This window comes from Mugil cephalus, chromosome 2 (assembly GCF_022458985.1).
Source record: "Mugil cephalus isolate CIBA_MC_2020 chromosome 2, CIBA_Mcephalus_1.1, whole genome shotgun sequence".
Lineage (NCBI taxonomy): Eukaryota > Metazoa > Chordata > Actinopteri > Mugiliformes > Mugilidae > Mugil > Mugil cephalus.
The window spans coordinates 26,129,505-26,154,848 of NC_061771.1; the positions used below are offsets into that span (position 1 = coordinate 26,129,505).

A 25,344-nucleotide genomic window follows, 5' to 3' on the forward strand; every position below is an offset into this window, starting at 1 on the left:
CGCTTTCATTCTGCTTCCAGTGACTTCTGTCCAGTGGCACCACGATTTTAACCATGTTCACCATCTCATGTTGGTCATGGAGCAGCCAATCACAGAGCAGAGGCTTATCAATGAAACCACATTGACAGCAGATAATGGTTTTCCAACGAAAATGTAAAAAAAATAAAGTGACATCTGACAAGTTATGCAAAGTTGGTCTCTACTGCGGGAGTTGGGGGGTGGGTGAAAGGTCTTTGGTAGATTAGACATATTTTTATAGATTTTTTTTTTAATATTCGGTTTATGTTCACGGCAGTTGCACTACAACCTTACTGTTGCACGTTTCAAAATAAAAAAAAAAATTTGAACCTGTGTATTATTTGAATAGCTTATAATGATGTATATTTAGAAACAGCACTAAGCCGAGTTTAATATAGAACACATAATCTTGTCATCACTTTGGAGTCCTTGGCCTAAAAACATTTTGAAGACCCCCGGATTAGCCGATTAGTCACCGATTAGCATTTCATTGGCCTAATTACGAAACAAGCTTTCTCTGGAGCAGCCTCCTATGACTCTGAATAAACCTGATGCTGGAGAACACAGCGAATAAAACACTAGTAAACTTAGCATCAGTGTAAACACATGAAATATTTGACTCATTACATATGAAATTTGGTCGCTTGGTTTCATAAGATTTTATTTTATTGATTTTATGTTATGTGTATGTATGTATGTATGTATGTGTATCTTCCAGTGCATGGGGCCTAGAAAGAAGCTTCTCAAAGAGGTTCCATTGAACAAAACCTTGCAGCTGATGTCCTGCCTAAAAATATCAATATGTATATTCACTATTTGCTTATCACAAAGTTTAACACTGAGGTCTTTGTTCCTGTAGGGGTTTGATGAATTCTTTAATGAACAACCTTTGTGATGACAAGACAGAAGCTGGTGGTTTTATCTAGTTATATGGAGTGAGGAATAAAACCAAATTGTTTTATGACAAAAGTGGAGTCAGGTGTGGATGCGTCAGCCTTTCTTTATCAACAGCAGATGCAAATACTGAGCTTCCACTTTACCATACTGCCAGATCAGCTGGTGGACACACTCCAGACCTCTGGCTCTACTCCTGCTACCACTCACCTGTTAAACCCTCACTCCAAACTTTTTGTGTCCTGCATCTTCTCCACCATGTATCAACATAGCAGATTCAATTCATAGCAGAATTTTTTTTAAACAAGTCACACATAAGACATCCCTCGGAAAAATGTGAGCAAATCAGCAAAGACATCTGAGGCCAAACAAAACACTGGAGAAGACATTTGTCGAGAAGTCCCAGTCAAATTATCTGGTTTCTTCCGATTCTCACTAATGCCAAATCTTTCCTTACCATAATTGTAGATAATATCTCCCATCTTCTCCAACTCTCTACCGTCCCTTTTAGCTTACCTAGCGCACTGGCCAAATCATTATTGATGTCCTCCCACTTCCTAGTTTCAGCTGTGCCTGGCCACCTCACCCTTGGTTTCTGACCACTGATCTTCTCCTTCCTTGGCTGGCTGCACTTTTATTCTGTCTCCATGCTAGTATGCTTTAACATTAGGGATGCTGATATCCTGCAAACTGTGGATTACTTCCTGTCGCTGGACTCCAACCAACTGACTTGATACACTTCTTAAAAAGCAGCTATCAATGCGGGATCCCGGTGTTCCCTCTACCAAGCACCTTTTCCTCCTTTGATGGATTCTGAGGCCTTTTACTGTTGTTGCTTTCCGCCAGCCACACACACAAACCTGCTGCTTCTTCCCATCTCCATCTGAACAACTAGCTAACAAGTTTCGCCTACTCATTGTCAAGTCCATCGGGGTCGTGAACTGTGTTAGTCAATGGTGAGAGCCCCTGTCTTCGCCGACATTAGGGGTATTTTATCTGTCATTAAGTCTTTCCCTAGTCGCCAGCTGTGCTATTCACAGCAGTCACTAGCCTAGGCTAGCTTTCATATTCATAAAAACACAGGATAAGATGTTACAATCCCTTGTGCCATAATCTGAGGCAAAACACATTTAAAAACTTAGTCCAATTGAAAAGTCCACGAGCAGGCTACCAGTCAGCTACCAACAAAAAGAAATCAGCTAACTAGCCTAGCCAACAGCAGCAGGTAAGAAGTGATGGGACATGCGACTACACTTCAACCAACACTGACAATATCCCGCATTAACATTTTTTCTAAATGTTGTCTTTTTTTAATCGAATGCCACGGTGGCACAGTGCTGGAATACTTCCTAGCAAACACGTCCGGTTGGGGCCCATACGGGCCTCACTTGGGTTAGTTGGACTTTGGCTGGGTGTGGGCTCAGAGTGGGCTTTGCTGTTCGGCCCCACATGGGCATGTGGAGGACCAATTCAGCCACAATAAAAAATCAACATATCAAAAACAGATAAATGCAATAAATGCTATTTATGTATATACTGATGCAAGCACTTCAGCATGCACATTGAAATATAATGCAGATGAGGGAGCTGCCCACAATGGCTGAACTTTTCTCCTATTGGTTGATCAATGAGTGGACGGATTGACTGCACATGCCTTGCTTTTCACAGCCAGCCAGGTAGTTTGAACTTAAATGGCGCAGCAACAGCAGGCAGGAGCTGAGGCACTTAGCTGATGTGGCAGAAAGTAACAGTCAGGACTATTTACTTTTTGTAGTAGACCCTGTCTGATAGCCCGTTGCATTTAGCGTCTTACAACCATTGATCCTCAGACAGTACATCACTTGACCGTGTCTGTCTGCCACGCAGTTGGACGCCCAGTATGTGCGGCGCTAAGGGCCTCAGCCTCTTGGTTGGAAGTCGCCTGATTGCCCACATTGGCTCCCATAGACTTAATAAGGAGTAAATGCCGCATTCGTAGACATAATAAAGAGTAGACTCCGCATTGACTGCTACCACCCGTAGGAACTGACGAGCTGTGTGGTCTCCATCTTGGACCAGTCATCAGCTCCATACACTGACCTTTTTAAAAAGAATTAATGTGACCATAACTCCTGCGTTTTTCTTTGCTGCAAACGTCAGACTATGTGACTATGATACAGCATTATTATTTACATTGAGAACGAGTATTTTCATACTTTGCATGCAGACAGAAGGCTTAACAGTAACAGATTATTTTGAGTCTGTGTCCAGGCCCATTATGTTTGTAGTGTATTACATAACAGACACACACACATACAAAGAAACAGTACTATTCAACTCTTTTACTTCTATTTACTACTATCTGATTCTCTGAATACAATTGTATAAACTTTATTTCCAACCAGCATATCCACATAAACACAGATACACTATGTAAATGTACACACACACAAATATATTTGTAATACATACTGTATATACATCTACAACATTATGTCATCCACACACCTTTAAGAGCTAGAGTTTGAAATGGTTACTTAGCAATATAATTGTGTGGAGAGTAAACGGACTCAACTCACCTCAGTCTCCGGTCTGATCATTGTTATTTGCATCTCCACAATTGGTGACCACGAAAGTTTGAAAATGTCTGATGGTGAAGGAAGCAGGCACAACACCTCAGCGGCACTGGCACCAAGCGAGGTTAATGACACGGTTAATGTCAACGCCAACATCTATGCTGTAACCGTTAAGTTGCCCGACTTTTGGCAGCACAACCCAAGAACCTGGTTTCGGCACAACGAAGCCCAGTTCCAGTTGAGGGGAATAACTCAGGACGTTACAAAGTATTTCCCTGGCGTTAGATGCCTCGACAACGGCCAGAGCAATGGTGCTGCTGGAAGCGCCATTGGCTACCTGAAAATGCGGCACACTGAAGACATTCCTTTTGAGACTCTTTGAACTGTCTGATCTGTAGAAAGCGGACCACCTGCTGTCTCTCAACGGCCTCTGTGATGGCAAACCGCCGGCCTGATGGAGAAAATGCTGGCTGTCTTGGGCTCAGCCAACCCCTCATTCCTTTTTACGCACATTTTTCTGCGGCATCTCCCTGCGCCCGTGCCCACTGCTCTAGCTATTTGACCCCTCTCCTCCTCCAAAGACTATCGTGCTCTGGCTCTCCGAGTTCCCTGACCTCAACACGCCCACATTCTCGTCTAGATTGGCCAAGCATGGCGTGGAGCACCATATCACGACTGTGGGCCCCCCAGTTTACACACGGGCCTGCCGCCTTGACACAGCCAAGCTGGCAGTCGCAAGGGAGGAGTTCGCTACTATGGAGCGTCTTGGCAAAGTGTGCCACTCACACAGCCCATGGGCTTCCCCCTTACACATGGTTTCTAAAGTTGATGGAGGGTGGTGCCCCTGCGGTAATTTTCGCTGCCTGAACAACAGCACAATCCCTGTCCGATACCCTGTCCTGTACATACAAGATTTCTCCACTCACTTGGCAGGGACAACTATCCCCGATCTGATGCGCGGATACCACCAGGTGCCAGTCCATCCGAAGAATGTGCCCAAAACAGCTGTCATTACATCCTTTGACCTTTTTGAGTTCCTGCGAATGCCTTTTGGGCTCAAAGGGGCAGCACAGACAGTTCAGCATCTGATGGACTCTGTGCTACGAGATAAGTCATTACTGTTTGTTTACTTGGACGACATTCTTGTAGCCAGCACGTACGTAGATGAACACCTGACACATTTCTGGCAGTTGTTTGAAAAGCTCAGCGAACACAGACTTATTGTCAATCCAGCCAAGTGGCAGTTTGGACAGTCGTCCATCACGTTCTTGGGACACCACATCACTCCACAGGGAGCAGTTCCTCTTCCTGCCATGGTGGAGGCAATCACCAGTTTCCCATGCCCCCGCACCACAAAGTATCCTCAGGAGTTTCTGGGCATGGTGAACTTTTATAATAATTTTATTTGCTGCCCACCTCATGCGTCCTTTGTATGAGGCCCTGCGAGGAAAAAGGGCCAATGACGAAGGGGATTGGTCCCCAGAGAGAGACAAAGCTTTCTATGCTGTCAAGACCACACTGGCCAACGCTGTTCCGCTGGCGCACCCATCTCCCACTGCCTCAATCGCCCTCACTACCAGCGCCTCTGAATATGCTGTGGGGGCAATGTGTGAGCAGTGGGCAGGCGGTGCCTGGCAGCCACTAGACTTTTTCAGCAAGTGGCTCTGCGACAATAAAAAAAAATATAGCACCTTTGATAGAGAGCTCCTGGGTCTTTTCCACCCGACACTTCAGATTCCTGTTGGAGGGCCGCTGTTTCACTGCATTTGTGGACCACAAGCCTCTGACAATCGCCATGTCCAAGACCCCCGAGCCGTGGACTGGTCATCAGCAGCGGCAGCTCTCTGAAATCTGAGCTTACCACACATAACGGCATGTGGCGGGCAAGGACAACTTTGTCAGCGACTGCCTTTCCCAGGCGGTTGTATTGGGACTGGACTATGCTGCTATGGCGAGGCCACAGACTCAGACATTCTGGCTTGTCAGAAGGGCCTCACTCCGCTAAGGCTGGAGGATGTGGTGTTCGACAGAGCCAACACCACGCTTCTCTGTGACGTCTCCACAGACCTATTGTTGCTGCTGGCTGGTGACGCCGTGTTTTTGACATCATCCACAGTCTTTCTCACAGACTCTGTGAAGGCCTCTGCCAAGCTGGTCGGGGCTAATGTGTGGCATGTCAGTGCGCCAAGATTCAGCGTCACACCAAGGCCCCTTTGGCACCTTTTGCACTACCTGGGAAGCGTTTTGATCACGTGAATGTGGATCTGGTGGGCCCCCTGCCTCCTTCCCGCGGGTTCACTCACCTCCTCACCATGGTGGACAGGACCACCAGGTGGCCAGAAGCCCTGTCCTCATCTACGTCAGCAGAGGTGGCCAGAGCATTCATCACATCCTGGGTGGCCCGATTTGGCACACCATTGGATGTTACCTCCGACATTTGCCCATAGTTCCTGCCGGAGCTCTGGACTGCAATCGCTGAACACCTGGGGATGAAGCTCCACCGCACTACGGTGTACAACCACAGGGCAATGGACTATATGAGAGGTTTCATCGTGCCATGAAGGCCTCCCTATGGGCCAGCCTTAAAGGCAACGACTGGGTTGACCACCTTCCATGGGTAATGCTTGGTCTTCACTCTGCTCCCAAGGAAGACCTCCAGACCTCATCAGCCGAGCTGGTATATGGCCAGCCACTGTGGGTCCCGGGTGAGTTTCTCCATGATGCAGCCCCCTGGTCAGCTGAGTCTCATCGGACTGTGGCCCGAGATATCACTGACACTTTCGCCCCCGTGCCGATATCTTGGCACTGCCTCCCCCAGTCCTACGTCCTCAAGGACCTGCCGTCGGCCAAGTATGTTTTCATCCGCCACGACAGTCATTGGACCCCGCTACAACACCCCTACGATGGGCCCTTCCGTGTCTTGGAGTGGGGATCTAAGAACTTTGTAGTGGACATGGGGGGCAAACCAGGACGGATCACGATAGACCGTCTTAAGTCTGCTGATTTGGACGTGGAGGAGCCAGTGGAGTTGGCCGAGGCCACGCGGCGGGGGCGCCCCTCTGCTTTGGCCTCTGACCTCTGGCCTCTTATTTACATTTCCACAATGTAATATATATTCTATCTACAGCCTATCTTTTTTATTTCATCTTAAGCATAATCATATTTATTTTATGTAATCTAATAATCTTATCTATTCCATTATGAACAGGTTCTCTCTATGTAAGAGAGGTGGGTTTGGTGATGTGGTGAAGCCTTATTTTAAGGAACACGGAACAAGTAATGACACCAAATTGGATTGATGGTTATCAATGGAACGGTGTCTCTGCAATGTGGACAGAGGACATGTCCAGTGCAGACAGGGACACAGTGTCATCCTGTACCGCCACGTTGTCTGACTGACACCGAACCATCAGACAGTGGAGGATAGACTGGAACTGGTGTGCAGATGGATTATTCTTCCATCACGTCTGTAGGGAAGACACATACAAGACATACATTACATTAAAAAAATTACAAAATATATTTTCAGAATTCATTGTAATAAGAAAACTAAGAATTCTGACTGAATTCAACAAAAGCTCTAAGTGAGTCAGGCCGAACCTGTATCATATAGCATATAAATAGCATATAATTTCTTGTGTCCTATTTTGTTCGGTCTGCTGATTTTTACAGGAGAAGCTGCACAGTGCTCTGGTATAGTGCTTCAGTACTGTAGTAGCTGCAGCTGTACAAGATGGCGACAATGTTGCTCGCGCTGAAGCAGTCCATGAATGTGGTGTCTGCTCTTTTTTATGTCCATGAATGCGGTACTATTACAGGCATGTCTATATTAGCTCCTGTCTGCTGTTGCTGTGCCAGTTCAATTCAAACTACCTGGCTGGCTGTGAAAACATGTGCAGTCGATCCGTGCAGTCACCGATCAACCAACAGGAGAAAAGTTCAGCCAATGTGGACAACACACATGTCGTTGTGCATGCTGCAGTGCATGCATCAATGTTCAATGAATAAACAAATCAGTAAGACTTTAAATTGTAGGAATGACATTACTGTGGACTTTACCATACAATTTAAGTTGAAGTGCTGCTGCTTTTCTTTATGGTAAATTCACTTGATGGCTTTAGAAATAATGATAATAAGTGAAAAGATTATTATGGAAAAAACAGAAGCATTAATATCCCTGTTTTTGATGCTTGTAATTGTTTATCAGTTTCCAGGGTTCTCAAGTTTTGAACCTTGCTGGCTAGGAGAAATTGTTAGATATTGATGGTGTAGGGGTGAGGAACCAAATGCTGGACAATTGATGAGGAAGAAGGGAGTCTGGGAAAAATGACATATTTTAATGAAAATTAAAAAAACTAACAAAAATCACTGCAGAGGGCAAGTAAATACAAAACAATCAAAAACACAGCAAAAGGTCAAAAAGCGCAGGAACAAGGGCAAGGTAGGAACTCATGGAAAACAACACAACAACACGAGAGGGAACAAAGCGAAGGCAGGGCTAAATATACACAAGAGGGCTCAGGGATGACAAGACACAGGTGAAACTAATGAGGCTAATCACACCAGGAGAAACCAATAAACAATCAATACACAAGGAGGCACGAAAGACAGGAAACCAAGAAACTTGACAAAATAAAAACAGGAAACTCAAACCATGACCAAGAAATAAAAAGCAGACACAGAACCATGACAGAAATACTACTTTTTCATTGGAGGTTATTGATTCAGGCAGAGCAGTTTGCATTGCTACACCAACCACCTCGCTCTTTTCCCCTCACCAATATAAAATATACCAATAACTTAAATTGTTGTTTTTTTGTTTTTTTTTCTCTTATAATGTTTAGACAGGCTATTAAAATGCATCAACTCTAAATCATACTTCTAGAATCTTTCAATTCAACAATTCACAAATACTGTCTTTCTCATTTTTGCCACTGTGCAGATCATATATCAATAAACTTTGTACTTTGTTTGCAAAAAAAAAAAAAAAAATGCTAATGTGGCATGTGAATCCCACTTTCAGCCCAACTGGGCTTGCCCATGTGTGGCCACCATGGAACACCAGGCCAAATTTAACTGGGACCCAGCTGGGCAGCCTAGATGGGGCCCAATCACCATCTAATATTCAGTTGATCCATTGAAATTCCTTTACTGTTCTTCATGAGGTACTCTGGCCCTGAAGTAATTAGGCATATCATGTATGGGATATATATTATATGGGAACTGCTGAGCTTCCAGCTGTTGAAGACTATCAACCTGATGTCATCTGAGAGGTTCAGGCAAGATTATCAGGTCAAATGGTTCTACAGGAGTGTATAAAATACATATTACTTTCCCCTTCAATGTGTTTTTCTTGTAGTTCTTATACATACACTTTTTGGACTTAGTTTTACCACATAAGGGCAAGTTACCATATGTAGTCCCTTTGTTGACCTTGATTTTCTACATGAAAATGCACATTTTTGAAAAATTTCACAGTAAAAATGTATTGATATCTTGATTTCTTCAATTTTTCCGTCTGAACTGAAATTCAAATGACCCTTCAGCCTTTACAAGGCTTTCTTAATTAAATGATTAACTTTTGTAGCCCTGCTCGGTAGTGACTTGAACCTGAGTGTTAAGACTTTTCCTAGAACAACAGAAATCTACATTCTTGAGCTGAATACATACATGCTGAGAAGAGACAGCTCATCTAAAAATGTTTCTATAATTATTGTATTTCTAGTAGGTGTCATGTACACTAACAGGTAACTAATCAGTCTGTATCTCTCTCTCTCTAAATATAATCTAATAATGTGCATACACACACACACACACACACACACACACATATATATATTCAGTATGTGTGACGTGTGTAACACTGGAGAGATTCAGTTTTTCATAGAAAAAACAGGGCTTCATGCAGGGTTGCAGTGTCACATGATATTTATTCTGGAACAGTTTTGTGACATATTTACCCTTACCCACAGAAAAAAACATTACATCCCGCTGGGTTCTACTCGCCGCCGTCAGCCTCGCCGCCGTCGGCCTCGCCAGCATTGGCCTCGCCGCCATTCTCCTCACCACCGTTGGCCTCGCCGCCGTTGGCCTCGCCGCCGTTGCCATCGCCGCCGTTGCCATCGCCGCCGTTCTCCTCACCACCGGTGGCCTCGCCGCCATTCTCCTCGCCGCCGTTGCTCTCACCGCCGTTGCTCTCGCCGCCGTTGGCCTCGCCGCTGTCGGCCTCTGTGACTTCCTTATTCTCCTTGACCCCCTTCTTGTTCATCTTCTTCTTCAATTTTTTCATCAACTTCTTCATCTTCTTCTTTATCTTCTTCATCACCTTCTTCATCTTCTTCTTTATCTTCTTCATCACCTTCTTCATCTTCTTCTTTATCTTCTTCATCACCTTCTTCATCTTCTTCTTTATCTTCTTCATCATCTTCTTCATCTTCTTCTTTATCTTCTCCTTGATGTCGTTCTTCATCTGAATAGTCATCTTATTCTGCTTCTTGTTGGAATTAGCAATAGTTGTTTCAATCCACTGTAAATAGCCTGGATGACAAAGGTCTATGAATCCAAATGCTTCTTTTGTTGCGTGTACATGGCCCCCGGTGAAAGTGACTAAACCGTAGAGCCTGCCATTAAACACCACTGCTCCACCAGAGTCACCCTGTGAGAAAGAGGAACATGTTTATGGTTTGTGCTTTATTAATTAAAACACTGATGAATCTTTAACTATTCAAATTTTTCCACATTAGTAGCTGTACCAACTCACATGACATGCATCCTTTCCATCAGCTTGACCACAGAACCAGTGCTGGGAACTCTTAAGTTCTCTGAGACTGGTGCAGTCAACGTTGTTAACATTTGCACACTGAAGAGTTGCTGATTCACCACCTACTATGAATGAATGAAAAAGAGTTGTCAAATAAAATACAACAAAATCTCCATAGAATGTAATCTGGGGCAGAAAGGTGTTTGACCATAAATGATATTAATTGAAATGAATCACATCATATTTTCAGTTTTTCAAAATAAATTTCCCAGTTAAAAGGGACAAATTCTGAAATTAAAGAAATAATTCAAAGTAAATCTCACCTCTTTCTTTGTTGTTGCCCATGTGGGTGGAGGCATGTCCTGCAATCTGCACCTCATCTCCCCTGGAAATAAAAAAATTAAAAGAAGACAGTTACCTTGACTTAATATTATTTCAGTTTCAAACATTAGAAAAGAAGTACAAAAGTAAATGAAAAGGAAAAATAAGATAAAATAAATGTAATGTTACAAAATAAAATGAAATATTTATTATACTTTGCTGTTTTTAATCATGAAGCTTCTGACCTTCTGAGCATTATGAATTATAATAAATACAACAAAATTGCCAAAAATGTGTTTGTGAGTAAAAAAATAAAATAAATAAATTATAAAAATGAAAAAGCAAACATCAGTATATATTTCACTACTCACAATCTTGGTTTTGCATTGCAGTTAGCAAGACCTATAATAGCTGGAATTTTTGTTCCTTCCGGTAGCTTCAGTAACATAATATCATGGATCCTCTTTTTGAAGATCGCAGGTTCTGTAGTTATGTCCACTTTCTCTCCTGGACCTGGATGCACTCCTAAAATGACTGACAATTTTCTGCAAGCACAGATAACGCATTATTACGTCTTACATTTTAGGTAAAACTCTGAATACTGTTCCATGTCAACAGCTTAATCACATAATCGTTATGAGGTTTGATCTAAATTTAAGACTCAGAAATATTTGGATATTTTTCTTACAATCCTGACTTCCAGCAGTGAGCCACAGTCAGAACCCACTGGTCGTTGATCAGAGAGCCTCCACAGATGAAATTATTGTTTTGATCGACCAATTTCACATGATACAGACGCTCTGTTGGATTACATTGTTGACCTTTAATGATTCTTTTGTGCACATCCACCACTGTGCTCACTGTGGTACCTGAAAGAGAAAATGATCTACTATTAGTTGGAACTTGGTCCTAAAATTGGTTGGTTTTACTCACTGAACAACATAGTCACTCACTGCCTCAATGACTAAACATAGAGTTTAGATAAATCATTTATTACAAAACACCCAACAGCCCAAATCTACTCAAACAAGTTTGAAGTATAAAAATATCAGTAATGTCCTCTTTCCATGCATTGAATGAGGGAGGGAGACAGTACATTAAACCTTCAGAACTAGCATCTGATGGATCAACAAAACGTGATGTGGTCAAGTTTCAAAATGAAGAAATCACATAAACATCACTCCCTACTCACCGACCCACAGCAGAACAAGAAGGAGCGTCAGACGAGCCATCGCTCCCGTTCCACCTCTAATGTCTGCTGTCCAGTGGCACTAACTTATTAACCATGTTCACCATTTCATGTTGGCCATGGAGCAGCCAATCACAGAGCAGAGGTTAATCAATAAAACCACAGCTTTTCGTATTCATGCAAACTTTACAATTCCAGTCATTTTAAGCCACACTGACAGTAGACAATGGTATTGGTGCCATCTGACAGTTAATGCAAAGCTGGTCTCTTGACTTAAGCTAATTTATTTAAAGTACATCGACAGCACACCTCTAAGATCATCTCTCAAGTACAAACTGCTCTGTTTCACAACCTGTCCTTTTAGCTTTCAAAGAATTATTTCCCTTTAAATGTTTTCAGTGATTCGCTGGTTTACACCATCAGTGTGTGTTCAGTAAATGTGTTCTGTGTTGCAGCAGTTTGTCACGGTCAATCAATCAACTTTATTTATATAGCACATTTAAAAACCCCAGGGGAAGCCAAAGGTCTTTACATTGGGACATAAAATAGGTTTAAGATTAAGATAAAAGGCATAAAAACAACAACAAACAAACAAAAAAAAAACAGTCAGTTCCAATCATCTAATCACTTTAATCTTGGTTTTAGATGCTTGTTTGAAAGGATCACTTCTACCCTGTAGGTACGATTTAGCTGTGGACCCTAAGGTCGTATTCTGACCAGGCTCGCGTGGTCTGCTTGAAATGGACCTTTTCTCTAGTCTGGATCTTTTGGGTAGGTGTCAATATGTAACAGGGCGGAGCTGTATCAGCTGTTGTGTAGAGCATGTGTGGGTGTGTAATGGTGGGTGTGGCTTCCACATAGTGAGTGTGTGCAGTGATCGCAGGTGATGAGTGTTTTGATGGAGGTGTGCTGGGTGTGTCTTTAGCCTGCTAGTTAAGTGCTGCAGGAATATTCACCATTCGGCCTCTCTTTTTCCGTTGCCGGTGTCAGGTGTGTGACGGAGCACTGGGCCTTCTCTTAAGGACGCCGGGTTGAAATGAGAGCGGTGGAGGGCAGCAGCAGCAGTGCCCACCGAGCCTTCTGGTTCGACAGCCAACCCGTGGACCAAATGCACTAGTTCTGGTGATTGCACGGCTTGGCCACACGCTGGATCGCACACCAGGGACACCCAGCCCAGAGAACTCGTAGTCCTCGTGTAGTTCAGCCATGCCTGTGATTTTAAGACTCTTTCTAATAATCTTTTCTTGATTGGCCAATGAAGATCAATTGATAATAGTCCTGTCTGGTTGCCTCTTGCCTCCCTCTTACTGGTCGGTCAAGTCATTTGCCTTCCCACCTTACAATTGGCGTTGTTGGCAGGATTGACCAAAAAAGAAATCAGTGGTTGGCAAGACCAACATGACTGACCAAAGTGAGCCTCAATCAGGCCCTAGTCATGAAAATTTACGGTACAGTGTCTTGGCATGAGAGGGCATAATCAAGCCAATGTCCCCAGTGTGAAGGATTTGGAACAACTTAAAACCCAATTGCAGGATGAAATGAACACACGAATGTCAGCCAAATTTAATAAGCTGTCCCAGTCTCTGATTAAGGAGATCCGGTCAGAGCTCCACCAGACTACCTCACGAAGTGGGCCACCAAGAAGGATGGGTGAACCCTCGGCTGGGTTCAGCCAACCGGTGTGATGACCACGGTAACCCTCTTTGTAACATCTGCTCTCAGCCTGGACATATAGCACGCTTCTGTAACAACAGACAAAGGTCTGCATCGTTACTAGGATACACCACTGTGGCGGCCCAGACAGTGGGGTGTCCAGATGTGAACGGACCTCTTCATTTTTTCTTGGAGTGTTTTGCAAAGAAAGGGGAGCGGTTGAAGGACGCCGACAGTTGGCTGACCTTAGAAGCTGCTAATGGACTGAACACACCTTATGTGCTATTACCTGTTAAAGTCGGGGAAATTGAAGTTTCTGATGGTGGGCTTCTGGTTGTTAAAGACCATTGCTTCACTGATGCAGAGAGGTTGGTGGGCACGAACATCATTGAACGTTGTTGGAGAAACATGTGCCTCCTCGCCTTTCCCATTGTTCTCTGTTGCATAATTTTTACCCCCATTTTATCTAGTTATATGGAGTGAAGAATAAAACCAAATTGTCCTATGACAAGAGTGGAGTCGGGTGTGGATGAGTGGCCATACCAACTGCCAGCCTTTCTTTATCAAAAACAGATGCAAATACTGAGCTTCCAATTCACCATACTGCCAGATCAGCTGTTAGACACACTCCATCCTTTGTATTTTTGCACAGAAAGAATAATACCCATGCTAACACTCAATTGTTAAGCCCTCCCTCCCACATGCTAAAATGCCTAGCCTTGATAACCTCGAACTGTACTCTGACATACATTTAATACATAAAATAATTAATAATGCCAATTTCGCAAATGGTAATAATTTTTCTTTCATATGTATATATATGATGCTGTGTGTGAGTGTGTGTCTGATCATGTCTGATTTTATTGCTTGTATCTGTCCATGGACTGCAGATGGAAATTAGCTTGTAGCTAAATCTAGCACAGAACATCACTGACGTTCATTAACGTATTCTGTAAATGATCCCTGAAAGAAATAAACTAAATGAAAAAGAGACTTGTTTCACATGCGTCTATTTTATAAGCATGACATTAGTGACAATGGGACTCATTCACCAATATCTTCTTGAGAATCTTCTTAGATTCTTTCTTAAGTCTTCCTTAAGAAGATTTCTAAGAAGAGCCTACGTCAGATTCATCAACGTGTTCTTAAACCGCTGAATTAATGAATGCTATCTCCTCGTAAATTGAGCGCGCGTGCCGGGTGAGTCTAATTAACATAGGATTAGCATAGTAACCGCCCATTAATGCCCATAAAAGGGACAGCACGGCCGCGTGTAGACGCCACACAGAGGAAACGGCAACAGAATGCGTAAAGCAAAGAGTAAATCCGGTGGAGCACAGGTAAAAAGAAAAAAAACGTTAGTAGTTCAGAACTAGAAGTTCTGCTGCAGGAGAAACTATATTTAGCCTTAGTGGAGGTTGCACTAACACAAAAAGGAGGCCTGAGGGCAGTTGCGCGTGCAGTGAATGAAGTGTCGGGAGAGGGACGGGACGGGAATGGTTCGACCTTAACTGCGAAACATTGCAAAATTCCGTCGGGAGATGCAACGGACTGGAGGGGGGACAGCATGTCGTGCAGACACGACACCCATGTCTGAGTTGGACCAGCGCATTGGGGCCATCATCGGGGGAGACGGCACTCTCGGGTAGGATATATGGATTACATTTTCCCACCTTGCTTTTTCAGGAGCGCCATCAATTGAGTCTCTGGACACGGACCTGGGCACCAATGCAATGCTGTCATCCCCTCCCTGTGCCGCTGCTTCTCCAGAGGAATGCGTATGTATATGTATGTATATGTGTATGTATGTGTATGTATGTGTATGTATATGTGTTTGTATATGTGTATGTGTGTATATATATGTGTATATATGTGTATGTATATGTGTGTGTGTATATATATCTGTATATATATATATATGTGTGTGTGTGTGTGTGTGTGTGTGTGTATCCATCCCACGGAGCCGTTTTGAAAAATATAGGAGTCGTGTGCTCCTCCCGGGAACCGGGACACTACGTTCAGCAGGTGGTTATTTGAGTCGCAAATGAGTTGTACATTTATTGAGTGATAATGCCTGCGGTTGAGATATGTAAAGGAGTCTGGAGAGGGTGCCTTGATGCGCACGTGGGTGCAGTCCATTGCGCCGATGGTGTTAGGGAGACCAGCAACAAGAGGAAATCCTCTCTTGACTGCGACTCGCTCTTCTGCTGTGTATTGAAATTGGATGTATTGCGTAGCGAGTTGATTAATTGCATCCACAACTCGAAGGACAGCGCGGCTGGTGGATGACTGTGAGATGCCCACCCTGTCTCCCAGCTCTCGTTGAAAGGATCCAGTGGCCAAAAACCCGAGGGTCGATAGTACGTGCGGGGGGACAGGGTCGGACCGATGTGTGTGGCTCCGAAGTGCTGGCCCACAAATAGTTGCAGAGATCGTTGAGAATAGCTCGTGGGAGCCTCGTCGCTCTCTGAAATAAATAAATAAATAAATAAATAAATAAAATAAAAAAATCTACGTGGTCCTGAAAGATTCGTTCCCTTCGTAGGGCACGATCCGCAATCTCTCTCTCTCTCTCTCTCTCTCTCTCTATCTATCTATCTATCTATCTATCTATCTATCTATATATATATATATATAATATATATATATATATAATATATATATCTATATATATATATATGCATGCCATTGTTTTGTAGGCCGTGGATGGAGAAATGCCACTTATAAATAGGGTGGGATCACTAATTGACGGCATGGTTTCCAATTTACTTGATTCATGTTAAAGGTTGGCACATTTAATTTAATTAAAATGGGGGAAAAATTTAAATGAATAAATATGACAGAAATTGCACTATAATGTATTTAATTGAACTTAACAAAAGAAGACAACACAACCATGCCAACATGTCGCTACTGAAATGTGCTTAAGAGTACTCCTGGGTGTTCGTAGGATTTGTTCTTACACTAAGAAAAATCCTGGATGAGAAAAAAATTCCTGAATGCCACAATCTTCGTAAATTTTTGTGAGTAGGACGGTTCGTGAATGAGGCCCAGTGACATTAGTCCACATGGGGAGGGAGATCTAAAACATGAAAAACAATTGGATCTGACATCCCTCTGAAGCATTCACTGGAGCAGCCCGCTATGGCTCTGAATAGCAAACTGTTTTTAGAGAGCGGAGTCAGGTGTGGATGCGTGGCCTTATCTGTTGCCAGCCTTTCTTTATCAAAACAGATGCAAATACCGAGCTTCCACTTCACTACACTGCCAGACCAGCTGGTAGTCACACTCCAGACCTGTGCCTCTACCCCTGCTAGCACTCACCTGTTAGACCCTAACTCCAAACTATTTGTGTCCTGCATCTGCACCACCCTGTATCAACAACCATGACACAAAATACACAAAGGTCATAGCAGATTTTTTTTTTAAACAAGTCACACATAAGACATCCCTCAGAAATACTCAGCAAATCATCAAAGACATCTGAGGCCGGACAAACACTGAAGTAGGAAAGTCAAATTCTCCATGTTCCCAATAATAGGAGGCAATTCCAAGGGCCCTTGACTAACAGGGGCCCCAAAAGATAGGTAGAAAAAGAGACAGAAAATGATTAAACCACCCTCACAAAAAAGAATTTTGTCATATAATAATGAAATATAACTATTTATATAGTGATAAGTGATCTTTTTGGCGGGAAAAGTTAAAAAAGTCTCTAATGAAAAGGCAAATGATATTGACCAACAACCTGCATGATTCTGCCTGCTTTTGCACATCAGTTGCCCAGGCAGCGATCTTCTGTAGATGCCCTGATCCACAGACGTGATAAATTATTACTATGGCTTCATCAATCACAATTCTCCCCAGTGGCAAACAAAAATTGGGGTTTTAAAAAAGGAAAGAAGGAAAGGAGAGAGAGGAGTGAGCCGATTCTTCTGCAAGAAAGGTGTGTACCCTCTTTAATTTGTGAGTGGCAGAAATTAACCTGTTGTCCATAGTGAAATAAGCTAGGTAGCTACAGGCTAGTATTAGTACCATTCATTCATTTGAATTTTAACACAGACAAGAAAATCAATAAAATGGAGAAACAGTTCATATTTCATTATTCATGTTTCAATGTCAAACAAAACTTTGATATCCATTTCTAATATCCAATCGACTACACTGAAATCCCTTTGCTGTACTTCATGAGGTACTCTGGCCCTGTAGTAAATAGGTATATCATGTATCAAACCTATATGTACAACACACAGAAGGGCTGAAATGGTCGTCCTCATTTATATGGGAATTGCAGAGCTTCCAGCTGTTGAAGACTACTGGGTCATGGAGACCAGGATCCAAATTGTCAACCTGATGTCATCTGAGAGGTTCAGGCAACATTATGAGGTCAAATGAGTCTACAGGAGTGTTTACAGGGTCAACCGCTACATGAACGCTGAGTATAACCACTTCATTTGATACATTTGTACATGTGTAAACAATGTTGTTATAATGTGCATGCTTACAAGTGTCGTAATGTTAAAAAAATAAAAAGTCTTAATGATATAAAATACTTATTACTTTCACCTTGTATGTGTTTTTCTTGAATTTCTTATATATACATTTCTTGGACTTAGTTTTACCACTTAAGGGCAAGTTACCATATACGGTCCCTTTGTTGACCTTGATTTTCTACATGAAAGTTAAAATTTTAGAAAATTTTCACAACAGTAAAAAAGTCTTTATAAGTCCATTTTATTGTTTTTTCCTTCTGAATTGAAATTCAAATTAATAAATGGTACATGGACCTACCCTTTAGCCTTTACAATGTGGGGCTGTTGCCCACAGTGATGTGTTTTCCATGGGCCCAAAATTCCTGGTGGCGCCCCTGAGTCCACTATATATTGAAAAGTCAAGTCATGAATAGTTTGCAGGTATTGCAGTAGAATACCGCAATGAAATCATCAATGAATCAATGAAATCTATATTGTTGACCTGAATACATATGATGAGAACAGACAGCTCATGTGCTAGATACTGACTATATGTATAGCCTGTAAAAATAAAAGGCTGCGACTGAACACCATCAGTAGCTTTTAATAGTGCTCAATGGCATATTGCAGGATGGCAGCCAGATTTTAAAAAATGCAGTATTTTTTCTGATGCTCTAAATTGACTGCTGTAGAGAGGACTACTTATGTAGAAAACCCATATCAGATTAAATTGTGGCATTTATACTTAAAAATCACACATTACATTGATAAACAATGAGTTGTTCATGACAGCAATATAGTAAATTATGTCACCAAAATGTTTCTATGTTTCTATGTATCTCTAGTACCTGTTATGTATAGTATCAGGTAAAAACAATCAGTCGGTTCAGCTTTTCATACAAAACGAGGTCTCGTGCAGGGTTGCAGTATCATGCAATATTTATTGTGGAAGAGTTTTGTGACATGTTTGTCGTTAACCACGGAAGAAACCACTACATTTTTTTCTCTTTGGAATAGCAATAGTTGTCTCGATCCACTGTAAATAGTCTGGCTTCATGCAGGGTTGCAGTGTCACATGATATTTATTCTGGAACAGTTTTGTGACATTACATCCCGCTGGGTTCTACTCGCCGCCGTCAGCCTTGTCGCAGGGGGCCTTGCCGCCGTTGGCCTCGCCGCCGTTGGCCTCGCCGCCGTTGGCCTCGCCAGCGTTGGCCTCGCCGCCGTTGGCCTCGCCGCCGTTGGCCTCGCCAGCGTTGGCCTCGCCGCCGTTGGCCTCGCTGCCATTCTCCTCACCACCGTTGGCCTCGCCGCCGTTGCCATCGCTGCTGTTGCCATTGCCGCCGTTCTCCTCACCACCGTTGGCCTTGCCGCCGTTGGCATCGCCGCCATTCTCCTCACCACCGTTGGCCTCGCCGCCGTTGCCATTGCCGCCGTTGGCCTCGCTGCCGTTGGCCTCGCCGCCGTCGGCCTCTGTGACTTCCTTATTCTCCTTGACCCCCTTCTTGTTCATCTTCTTCTTCAATTTTTTCATCACCTTCTTCATCTTCTTCTTTATCTTCTTCATCAACTTTTTCATCTTCTTCTTTATCTTCTTCATCACCTTCTTCATCTTCTTCTTTATCTTCTTCATCACCTTCTTCATCTTCTTCTTTATCTTCTTCATCATCTTCTTCATCTTCTTCTTTATCTTCTCCTTGATGTCGTTCTTCATCTGAATAGTCATCTTATTCTGCTTCTTGTTGGAATTAGCAATAGTTGTTTCAATCCACTGTAAATAGCCTGGATGACAAAGGTCTATGAATCCAAATGCTTCTTTTGTTGCGTGTACATGGCCCCCGGTGAAAGTGACTAAACCGTAGAGCCGGCCATTAAACACCACTGCTCCACCAGAGTCACCCTGTGAGAAAGAGGAACATGTTTATGGTTTGTGCTTTATTCATTAAAACACTGATGAATCTTTAACTATTCAAATTTTTCCACATTAGTAGCTGTACCAACTCACATGACATGCATCCTTTCCATCAGCTTGACCACAGAACCAGTGCTGGGAACTCTTAAGTTCTCTGAGACTGGTGCAGTCAACGTTGTTAACATTTGCACACTGAAGAGTTGCTGATTCACCACCTACTACGAATGAATGAAAAAGAGTTGTCAAATAAAATACAACAAAATCTCCATAGAATGTAATCTGGGGCAGAAAGGTGTTTGACCATAAATGATATTAATTGAAATGAATCACATCATATTTTCAGTTTTTCAAAATAAATTTCCCAGTTAAAAGGGACAAATTCTGAAATTAAAGAAATAATTCAAAGTAAATCTCACCTCTTTCTTTGTTGTTGCCCATGTGGGTGGAGGCATGTCCTGCAATCTGCACCTCATCTCCCCTGGAAATAAAAAAATTAAAAGAAGACAGTTACCTTGACTTAATATTATTTCAGTTTCAAACATTAGAAAAGAAGTACAAAAGTAAATGAAAAGGAAAAATAAGATAAAATAAATGTAATGTTACAAAATAAAATGAAATATTTATTATACTTTGCTGTTTTTAATCATGAAGCTTCTGACCTTCTGAGCATTATGAATTATAATAAATACAACAAAATTGCCAATAATGTGTTTGTGAGTAAAAAAAATAAAATAAATAAATTATAAAAATGAAAAAGCAAACATCAGTATATATTTCACTACTCACAATCTTGGTTTTGCATTGCAGTTAGCAAGACCTATAATAGCTGGAATTTTTGTTCCTTCCGGTAGCTTCAGTAACATAATATCATGGATCCTCTTTTTGAAGATCGCAGGTTCTGTAGTTATGTCCACTTTCTCTCCTGGACCTGGATGCACTCCTAAAATGACTGACAATTTTCTGCAAGCACAGATAACGCATTATTACGTCTTACATTTTAGGTAAAACCCTGAATACTGTTCCATGTCAACAGCTTAATCACATAATCGTTATGAGGTTTGATCTAAATTTAAGACTCAGAAATATTTGGATATTTTTCTTACAATCCTGACTTCCAGCAGTGAGCCACAGTCAGAACCCACTGGTCGTTGATCAGAGAGCCTCCACAGATGAAATTATTGTTTTGATCGACTAATTTCACGTGATACAGACGCTCTGTTGGATTACATTGTTGACCTTTAATGATTCCTTTGTGCACATCCACCACTGTGCTCACTGTGGTACCTGAAAGAGAAAATGATCTACTATGAGTTGGAACTTGGTCCTAAAATTGGTTGGTTTTACTCACTGAACAACATAGTCACTCACTGCCTCAATGACTAAACATAGAGTTTAGATAAATCCTTTATTACAAAACACCCAACAGCCCAAATCTACTCAAACAAGTTTGAAGTATAAAAATATCAGTAATGTCCTCTTTCCATGCATTGAATGAGGGAGGGAGACAGTTCATTAAACCTTCAGAACTAGCATCTGAGGGATCAACAAAACATGATGTGGTCAAGTTTCAAAATGAAGAAATCACATAAACATCATTCCCTACTCACCGACCCACAGCAGAACAAGAAGGAGCGTCAGACGAGCCATCGCTCCCGTTCCACCTCTAATGTCTGCTGTCCAGTGGCACTAACTTATTGACCATGTTCACCATTTCATGTTGGCCATGGAGCAACCAATCACAGAGCAGAGGTTAATCAATAAAACCACAGCTTTTCGTATTCATGCAAACTTTACAATTCCAGTCATTTTAAGCCACACTGACAGTAGACAATGGTATTGGTGCCATCTGACAGTTAATGCAAAGCTGGTCTCTTGACTTAAGCTAATTTATTTAAAGTACATCGACAGCACACCTCTAAGATCATCTCTCAAGTACAAACTGCTCTGTTTCACAACCTGTCCTTTTAGCTTTCAAAGAATTATTTCCCTTTAAATGTTTTCAGTGATTCGCTGTTTACACCATCAGTGTGTGTTCAGTAAATGTGTTCTGTGTTGCAGCAGTTTGTCACGGTCAATCAATCAACTTTATTTATATAGCACATTTAAAAACCCCAGGGAAGCCAAAGTGCTTTACATTGGGACATAAAATAGGTTTAAGATTAAGATAAAAGGCATAAAAACAACAACAAACAAACAAAAAAAAACAGTCAGTTCCAATCATCTAATCACTTTAATCTTGGTTTTAGATGCTTGTTTGAGAGGATCACTTCTACCCTGTAGGTACGATGTAGCTGTGGACCCTAAGGTCGTATTCTGACCAGGCTCGCGTGGTCTGCTTGAAATTGACCTTTTCTCTGGTCTGGATCTTTTGGGTAGGTGTCAATATGTAACAGGGCGGAGCTGTATCAGCTGTTGTGTAGAGCATGTGTGGGTGTGTAATGGTGGGTGTGGCTTCCACATAGTGAGTGTGTGCAGTGATCGCAGGTGATGAGTGTTTTGATGGAGGTGTGCTGGGTGTGTCTTTAGCCTGCTAGTTACTGTAAGTGTTGCAGGAATATTCACCATTCGGCTCTCTTTTTCCGTTGCCGGTGTCAGGTGTGTGACGGAGCACTGGGCCTTCTCTTAAGGACGCCGGGTTGAAATGAGAGCGGTGGAGGGCAGCAGCAGCAGTGCCGACCGAGCCACAAATGCACTAGTTCTGGTGATTGCACGGCTTGGCCACACGCTGGATCGCACACCAGGGACACCCAGCCCAGAGAATTCGTAGTCCTCGTGTAGTTCAGCCATGCCTGTGATTTTAAGACTCTTTCTAACAATCTTTTCTTGATTGGCCAATAAAGATCAATTTCTATAGTCCTGTCTGGTTGCCTCTTGCCTCCCTCTTACTGGTTGGTCAAGTCATTTGCCTTCCCACCTTACAATTGGCGTTGTTGGCAGGATTGACCAAAAAAGAAATCAGTGGTTGGCAAGACCAACATGACTGACCAAAGTGAGCCTCAATCAGGCCCTAGTTGTGAAAATTTACGGTACAGTGTCTTGCTATGAGAGGGCATAATCAAGCCAATGTCCCCAGTGTGAAGGATTTGGAACAACTTAAAACCCAATTGCAGGATGAAATGAACACACGAATGTCAGCCAAATTTAATAAGCTGTCCCAGTCTCTGATTAAGGAGATCCGGTCAGAGCTCCACCAGACTACCTCACGAAGTGGGCCACCAAGAAGGATGGGTGAAACCTCGGCTGGGTTCAGCCAACCGGTATGATGACCACGATAACCCTCTTTGTAACATCTGCTCTCAGCCTGGACATATAGCACGCTTCTGTAACAACAGACAAAGGTCTGCATCGTTACTAGGATACACCACTGTGGCGGCCCAGACAGTGGGGTGTCCAGATGTGAACGGACCTCTTCATTTTTTCTTGGAGTGTTTGGCAAAGAAAGGGGAGCGGTTGAAGGACGCCGACAGTTGGCTGACCTTAGAAGCTGCTAATGGACTGAACGCACCTTATGTACTATTACCTGTTAAAGTCGGGGAAATTGAAGTTTCTGATGGTGGGCTTCTGGTTGTTAAAGACCATTGCTTCACTGATGCAGAGAGGTTGGTGGGCACGAACATCATTGAACGTTGTTGGAGAAACATGTGCCTCCTCGCCTTTCCCATTGTTCTCTGTTGCATAATTTTTGCCCCCATTTTATCTAGTTATATGGAGTGAAGAATAAAACCAAATTGTCCTATGACAAGAGTGGAGTCGGGTGTGGATGAGTGGCCATACCAACTGCCAGCCTTTCTTTATCAAAAACAGATGCAAATACTGAGCTTCCACTTCACCACACTGCCAGATCAGCTGTTAGACACACTCCATCCTTTGTATTTTTGCACAGAAAGAATAATACCCCTGCTAACACTCAATTGTTAAGCCCTCACTCCCACATGCTAAAATGCCTACCCTTGATAACCTTGTACTGTACTCTGACATACATTTAATACATAAAATAATTAATAATGCCAATTTTGCAAATGGTAATAATTTTTCTTTCATATGTATATATATGATGCTGTGTTTGAGTGTGCATGTCTGATTTTATTGCTTGTATCTGTCCATGGACTGCAGATGGAAATTAGCTTGTAGCTAAATCTAGCACAGAACATCACTGACGTTCATTAACGTATTCTGTAAATGATCTCTGAAAGAAATAAACTAAATGAAAAAGAGACTAGTTTCACATGCGTCTATTTTATAAGCATGACATTAGTGACAATAGGACTCATTCACCAATATCTTCTTAAGAATGTTCTTAGATTCTTTCTTAAGTCTTCCTTAAGAAGATTTCTAAGAAGAGCCTACGTCAGATTCATCAACGTGTTCTTAAACCGCTGAATTAATGAATGCTATCTCCTCGTAAATTGAGCGCGCGTGCCGGGTGAGTCTAATTAACATAGGATTAGCATAGTAACCGCCCATTAATACCCATAAAAGGGACAGCACGGCCGCGTGTAGACGCCACACAGAGGAAACGGCAACAGAATGCGTAAAGCAAAGAGTAAATCCGGTGGAGCACAGGTAAAAAGAAAAAAAAACGTGAGTAGTTCAGAACTAGAAGTTCTGCTGCAGGAGAAACTATATTTAGCCTTAGTGGAGGTTGCACTAACACAAAAAGGAGGCCTGGGGGGCAGTTGCGCGTGCAGTGAATGAAGTGTCGGGAGAGGGACGGGACGGGAATGGTTCGACCTTAACTGCGAAACAAAAAGAAACATTGCAAAATTCCGTCGGGAGATGCAACGGACTGGAGGGGGGACAGCATGTCGTGCAGACACGACACCCATGTCTGAGTTGGACCAGCGCATTGGGGCCATCATCGGGGGAGACGGCACTCTCGGGTAGGATATATGGATTACATTTTCCCACCTTGCTTTTTCAGGAGCGCCATCAATTGAGTCTCTGGACACGGACCTGGGCACCAATGCAACGCTGTCATCCCCTCCCTGTGCCGCTGCTTCTCCAGAGGAATGCGTATGTATATGTATGTATATGTGTATGTATGTGTATGTATATGTGTTTGTATATGTGTGTGTGTGTGTATGTGTATATATATATATATATATATATGTGTGTGTGTGTGTGTGTGTGTGTGTGTGTGTGTATATATCCATCCCACGGCGCCGTTTTGAAAAATATAGGAGTCGTGTGCTCCTCCCGGGAACCGGGACACTACGTTCAGCAGGTGGTTATTTGAGTCGCAAATGAGTTGTACATTTATTGAGTGATAATGCCTGCGGTTGAGATATGTAAAGGAGTCTGGAGAGGGTGCCTTGATGCGCACGTGGGTGCAGTCCATTGCGCCGATGGTGTTAGGGAGACCAGCAACAAGAGGAAATCCTCTCTTGACTGCGACTCGCTCTTCTGCTGTGTATGGAAATTTTATGTATTGCGCAGCGAGTTGATTAATTGCATCCACAACTCGAGGGAGAGCGCGGCTGGTGGATGACCGTGAGATGCCCACCCTGTCTCCCAGCTCCCGTTGAAAGGATCCAGTGGCCAAAAACCCGAGGGTCGATAGTACGTGCGGGGGG

At 42.8% G+C, this 25,344-nt stretch overlaps 1 long non-coding RNA gene across 1 annotated transcript; it reads right to left on the reverse strand.

Moving 5' to 3' along the window:
• Window positions 1–10,550: 10,550 nt before the first annotated feature.
• LOC125003890 lies at window positions 10,551–11,364 on the reverse strand. The gene is made up of 3 exons (XR_007112282.1): window positions 11,237–11,364; window positions 10,920–11,093; window positions 10,551–10,612 (listed from the first exon to the last, which is right to left on the reverse strand). It is a non-coding gene; the product is annotated as an uncharacterized LOC125003890 (long non-coding RNA).
• Window positions 11,365–25,344: the final 13,980 nt, after the last annotated feature.